Raw genomic sequence first — 6,164 nt, forward strand, 5'->3', positions numbered from 1 at the left:
GTGAACTACAGTGAAGCAAAATTTGAGAACTTTGTTATTCAAACTACTTTTTGCACTGAAATTAAGAGGAAATGCTCAAATTCAAAGAGTGGCATTTTTTTTTTATCTTGGATCAACGATTCATGATTTTGGACCTGATTTTAATTGTGTTAATTGCATTTCCTTTTAGAGACGTGGCTCCCTCATTATAGCAGTTTATTTAAAAAACAGTAATTTGTGAGTTAATTTTGTCGATCTGCATGAATAAACGTGGAATTAAATCATTAAAAAGTGAGCCTGTTTATTGGAATGCAGAAGAATCGATATGTCTAAATATTTTTGTAAAATTAGTTTGAAAATAAAATTTGCTGTGGAAATCGGTGAGATGTTTGTTTGTATAGTCCAAATGTTTTAAGCTTGCCACAATTACTGAATCACTGGTTTATTGATTTTTATTCTCCGTGCCTCGATACAATATCTGTTTTATAGCAATTGCATTGGAAATGGTCAATTGTGTCCAACATCTGATGATACCTTGTAAGTTTCAAAATAGTGAAAGGTTGAGTTCAAACATAATGGGTGAAATTTAGATGAATTATTCCAGAATTATGCACCTGACAGATGAAGTGAACTTGAGTGAAAATTGAAAAGGGCAACACAAGTAGCGTAGTGTTAGTGCAATGCTGTTACGGCACCAGTGACTGGGGTTCGAAACTACTCCTGTGAGTTTATTTGTTCTCCCAGTGTCTGGGTGGGTTTCCTCCCACCCTTCAAAAAAAAAACCTATTGCGGTTGTTCGTTAATTGGGCAGCATGGGATCATGGCCTGGAAAGGCCTGTTACCGTTCTGAATGTCTAAATTTTTAACAATGTCATAAATTTGATCTTCCCATTTGCTTCTGGTGACAAATGCAAGAACCGCAGATGCTGGAACCTTGAGTGAACATAGTGAAGCTGAAGGGACTCTCAATGGGTCAGACAGCAAACGGCGATAGAAATGGCCAGTGAACATTTGGCTCTGGATCCTTTATTCTTTTATCAAGTCAGTCTTATTTAAAGGACCAGAGTGAGAGACCTCAAGTTTGGCAGGAGGAGGTGAGAACATAATGAAAGGATTCAAGTATGAAAATTTTACATTAAGACAGCAGCTTTGAATAATTAACATTGAATAATATTGTCTGGTTATTAATCAGGTGAATGTGGGGGTTTTTCAATTTTGGAGTTGAACACATTGCTCTTGAAATTTAAATTCAAAACAGTTTTTGTTTTAAATAATTCAATCATTTCCAAATTTGGTTACTGCAAGCTGAAACCAACTATTGTAATTGACTTTTTTTCCCCAATTCACCAAAGTTTCAATAAACTAAGAGACTTTATGTTTTACCTGGTATACCTACATGTGGTAAATTAGCTCATCCAGACTTGCCGTAGACAATCACACCAGAAGTAATGGTAAATTGACTTTGACATGCAGGATTTTAACTCAATCCAACTATCATTAACACCTTCAGTATGTTAATGGACCCTGAGTATATTTAACTAGTTATGGGGTCCAGAATCAATGGCAGCATATCAAATATCAACAAAGAAATTCCCCCAGACCCCGCTTACCCAAGAATCTAAATACAAATTTCTGAACACTGAGAAATTGGATCCATTAGCACCCAGTTTTCATGTGCCAATCATATAAGGCTGATTTTATTATTCAGGTGATGCTTGATGTGTAAATTTGTATTGCTGTGGAAATTGGCTTGGCCACACATACACAATTCACCTTGGTGGGCTGATTTTCCCAGCATCCATCATGCACCCAATAGTTTCATATGTCATGTACTGCACATGTCATCCCACAACAACATAAATTGGAACTTTTTGGTGCAACCAATAATTCTTGCATACCCTTTACAGAATAATGAGTATCACCTTGTGAGGTGATCAGCAGTGTGATTTCAATGAAGGGTCTGAACCGATAGCCCATGAGAGCCTTGTTTTTTTTTATTTTATTTTTCATTTGCCTCAATACATGTACAGTATTTATCCATATAATAATAAAAATGACACAAAAAGAATTTTTTTTACACATTTTCTCCCCTTCCTTACCCAAAAAGTAACAAGAAAAAGAAAAGCCTGATACAAACATACACCTTTTAACTAATTAATTGCAATTTACAGAAAAATCTTAAATCATGAATTAGGGTGGGTTGGGTGAGGAAGTGTTGGACACTGTAGGTAAAGTTGTAGCAATAAAATCCATATAGGGTTTCCAAATCTTAACAAATTTTTCTGGTTGGTTTTGTAAATTGTATGTTATTTTCTCTCATGCTAATAATTTAATAATTCTGTTCGCCATCTATTCAACCCAGGTTACAGCTATACATTTTTTTTGCTATAGCTACACTTAAAAACTTACGATAAATATCCAACCTCAATTGGAAAAATACCTCCCAATAAAAAATATTCCGGGATCCTTCAAAATCTGCGTCTTCAAAACTCGCTCCAATAAAATACTTGTATCTTTCCAAAACTTGTCTACCTTTTCACATTGCCAGACTGCATGCAGAAAAGATCCTACTTCTTTATTACATCTAAAACATTGAACAGAGCAATTTGAATTAATTCTGTAATTTTTATGGAGTATATAATTGATTTTAAAAAATTAAATTGTACCATTTGACATCTATTGTATTAGTTACACATAATTTTGACCACACTTCTTCCTGAATCTGAATATTTCAATCTTTTCCCCATCTCAGTTTAGATTTAAATAAATCCTTTTTCTGGATGGTCTCTTGCAATTTTATATAATATATTAATAAATAAATCTTTCAATAAATGTATCTGTTATTAAATATTCAAATGGACTCCGTTCTGGTAATTTAAAATTCCTCAACTTTCTTTTTAAATATTATTTAAGTTGATAATAGGAAAAAATAGCATTATTTGGTATATTATATTTATCCTTTAGTTGCACAAAAGTAACAAAAAACAATCCCTTATCCTTCCTATTCCACAATTATGCCAAACATCAAAATAGGGATTATTAACCGTAAAAGGAATTAAAAGATTTTGGTTTAATATCATTTTAGCCAACTGATAATTCTTCATTCCTCTATCTACATGTACTCCATTCCCTATCTTAAGCTTATGTCTCAGAATTGGTTTATCTAATTGTCCTTTTAATAATCTTTCATGCCATTTATACAAAATATGCTCAGAATTACTTTCTCCTATTTTGCTCATTTCAATTTGTACTCGTGCAGTCTTTCCATCAGTCTGATTACAGGAAGACAAAAATCTAAGTTGAGCTGATTTATAATAGCTTTTAAAATTAGACAGTCAATGGTCTGACATCAGTATGTCTTTCTATTCAATTAAATCACTCTGCAAACTAGTCATGGGAGGAGAGGACGAGATGATTGTACCCATTCACAGTGATGGTGGAGTCTAGCACAAGACTATTAAAGATTGGAGCATGCGTTCTGATGGAAACTGCTCTATTTTCACATCGAGGACATTTCATCATGATGTCAGGCTCCTCCTGAACAGAATAGAGTCAGTAGTCCAGCAGGTCAAATCTGGACATCTGTAAAGTTGAGGAGAAAAGCATCATCTGGACTGAATCCTGTTACAATCTTTGAACCCTCTGGCTGCATATCCTGCACTTTAAAACCAGGTGACCTGTCTTCGTTCAATGAGAAGCATAGAAATATTTGCCAGGGAAGAGCTGGTCATATTTGAAAGAAAGGTATTAATGCTGGGAAAAACCAAAACCAGGGGCCATAGTTTGAGGATAAGGGGGAATTTCTTTAGGACTGAGATGAGGAAAAATTTCTTCTCTCAGAGAGTGGTAAATGTATGGAATTCTTTGCCACAGGAAGTAGTTGAGGCCGGTTCCCTGTCAATATTTAAGTGTAGGTTAGATTTGGCCCTTGTGGCCAAGGGGATTAGGGGATATGGGGGGGGGAGGCAGGAACTGGGTACTGATCAGCCGTGATCATAATGAACGGTGGTGTAGGTTTGAAGAGCCAAATGGCCGACTCAAGCACCTATTTTCTATGGGTTTTTCTTTTAAACAGGGAAAGCCATAAACTGTGGCCTCACGCATGCATTAAGGAGAAGCAGCATATCATTCAAAGAGTTAAGTGATCCTGCAGTTAATGAATCGTGCCAATGTTTTGCAGTTTTGCCACATCCATTTGTGAATGTAGATAGATACGCTGGACAACAAATTGTTGTCAAACGTTTTGCTTCCTGAAAAAAAATATTAGGGATAGACAACCTCAAGCTGAACAGAAAGATGTTTTCAGATTTGCTGTAGCATACAAGTTGGAGAAACATTAAACGTGCTAAATTAATTTAGTAGCATATTGATGCTGACCCATTGCATTATTTCAACTGAACTAACAATGTTTTGCTACTGATTTTTGACTGTACTCAGCATCAGATTCTAATTGCCCTAATACTGCTCTTCTGTGCTTGCAATGTCTTGGTGAAATCATTCACCTTCTTTGTCACCGAATGTTCCAAGATCAGTAGGAATTTAACAGAATATTTTGTAGCTGTTGTGACATTGATGAGATATTTATGCTCTATTGAATCTTTCTGAGGACAATAAATGTTATTGTTAAGTACACTCACTATGCTATTGCCTGAAGAACATGCGCATCAACATGTGTTTAATCTATATCAATGTAATGCACAGCATCTGTATACGTGAGCTACTTTTATAGTCTATCTGCATCTATCCTGACTAAGCATGAGCAGGCCTTAGACATCATTTGCATAGCACCTGTACTGAGTGCATGCCCAGGCATGCTTGGACTGACCAAAACAGCTTGCTTTGTGGGAAATATACCAGTAGATTTAAAATATGACAGGAAATTACAAAAATAGGTTATTTCCAAAAAAAAGTATGTGATAATATTATGGGCCCAGAGGACCCCAAAACAAAGCAGCAATAGAAATTCACCAAGATAAATGGTTACATAAACAAATGTTGCTTTTAATTATCTTTAAACATGAAAACAGGATTAAACTCTTAACTAACCTAACTTAACCCCCTTCTAATTCTAAATACATGTGTATGTAATGTGTGTGTAAGTTCAGAAAAGTTATTTGATTCACAGTCCAATCTCACTTCTTACTCCTCCAAGTTCACTGGTTGCAGACAATTCTTATACTAAGTACAGAATTTAACAGCTTTGGTGCTGAAAAGGTTAATGGTTACCACTCAGGAAGGTTCTTGTTGGTTTTCAGAGAGAGATTTGTTGCTCGTTGGACACCCACAATTGATGCCTTCCGATCAGCCACTTCAGTGTCTTGCCGAAGAAACTTGCCCCATCAGGGTTTTCCAGATGATGGCCTCTTTCTTTCAGGTCACCACAGAGTTCCTTTTCTGTTTCCCTTATTTCAAGTGAAATATTATACAGCCAGCCATCTCCTCTTGTATGGACCACAAGGGCTTTGATCAGGCTGAACTAAGTACTCACAACCCATCTTCAAAATGGGGTTTTTCCACAAGCTTGTCCTGTTCTAGTCCCAGCTGCTGCGGCTGAACTGTCAAACTGAATTCTCTCTCTGAGAAAACCACATGACCCTCTTAGAACAGCAAACTGCACTCAGACAGTGGCACCAGACCCAATCTTCTGAGTTTGTTCATCTGTTGCTTTCCAAAACAATAATCCATTACTCAAAAGCATGTACAATTAACACCTACATGTGAAGTCCTTATAGGCATTCTTCAAAGTTTTTGCAAAGGCACCCGGGGCCTGGACTGTCTGGCTTGAGCAGAGCTCTAACATTTTTAATGAAATCTGTTTTGAAGTGTTTGTATATGCATGTGACCTAACTAAAAACCCCACACAATTTATCTCCTTGAAAGCATCTATATATATATATATATATATATATATATATATGTATAATCTGTCACAATATAAAAATTTGAAAGTGATTTTCATGATCAGCAGCGCAAAATCCATAAAATACACCTAGTTGTCAAAAAGCAAAATCTTTGTTGTCCATGTTCCGATCTGGAGCTTGGACTAGACTCTGTGTGGCTGTGGCAGCACTGGATAATGTGTGTTTTGCCTAATCTTACTGGGGTAAGGGTGCTGATATCCATGCTTCTCCTCATTGAAGTCAGTTCTGTGGAGAATAGTTTTCAATTGCTGGAGTTGACTTTAT

The sequence above is a fragment of the Narcine bancroftii genome, chromosome 2 (genome assembly GCF_036971445.1).
Source record: "Narcine bancroftii isolate sNarBan1 chromosome 2, sNarBan1.hap1, whole genome shotgun sequence".
In the NCBI taxonomy this organism is placed as follows: domain Eukaryota; kingdom Metazoa; phylum Chordata; class Chondrichthyes; order Torpediniformes; family Narcinidae; genus Narcine; species Narcine bancroftii.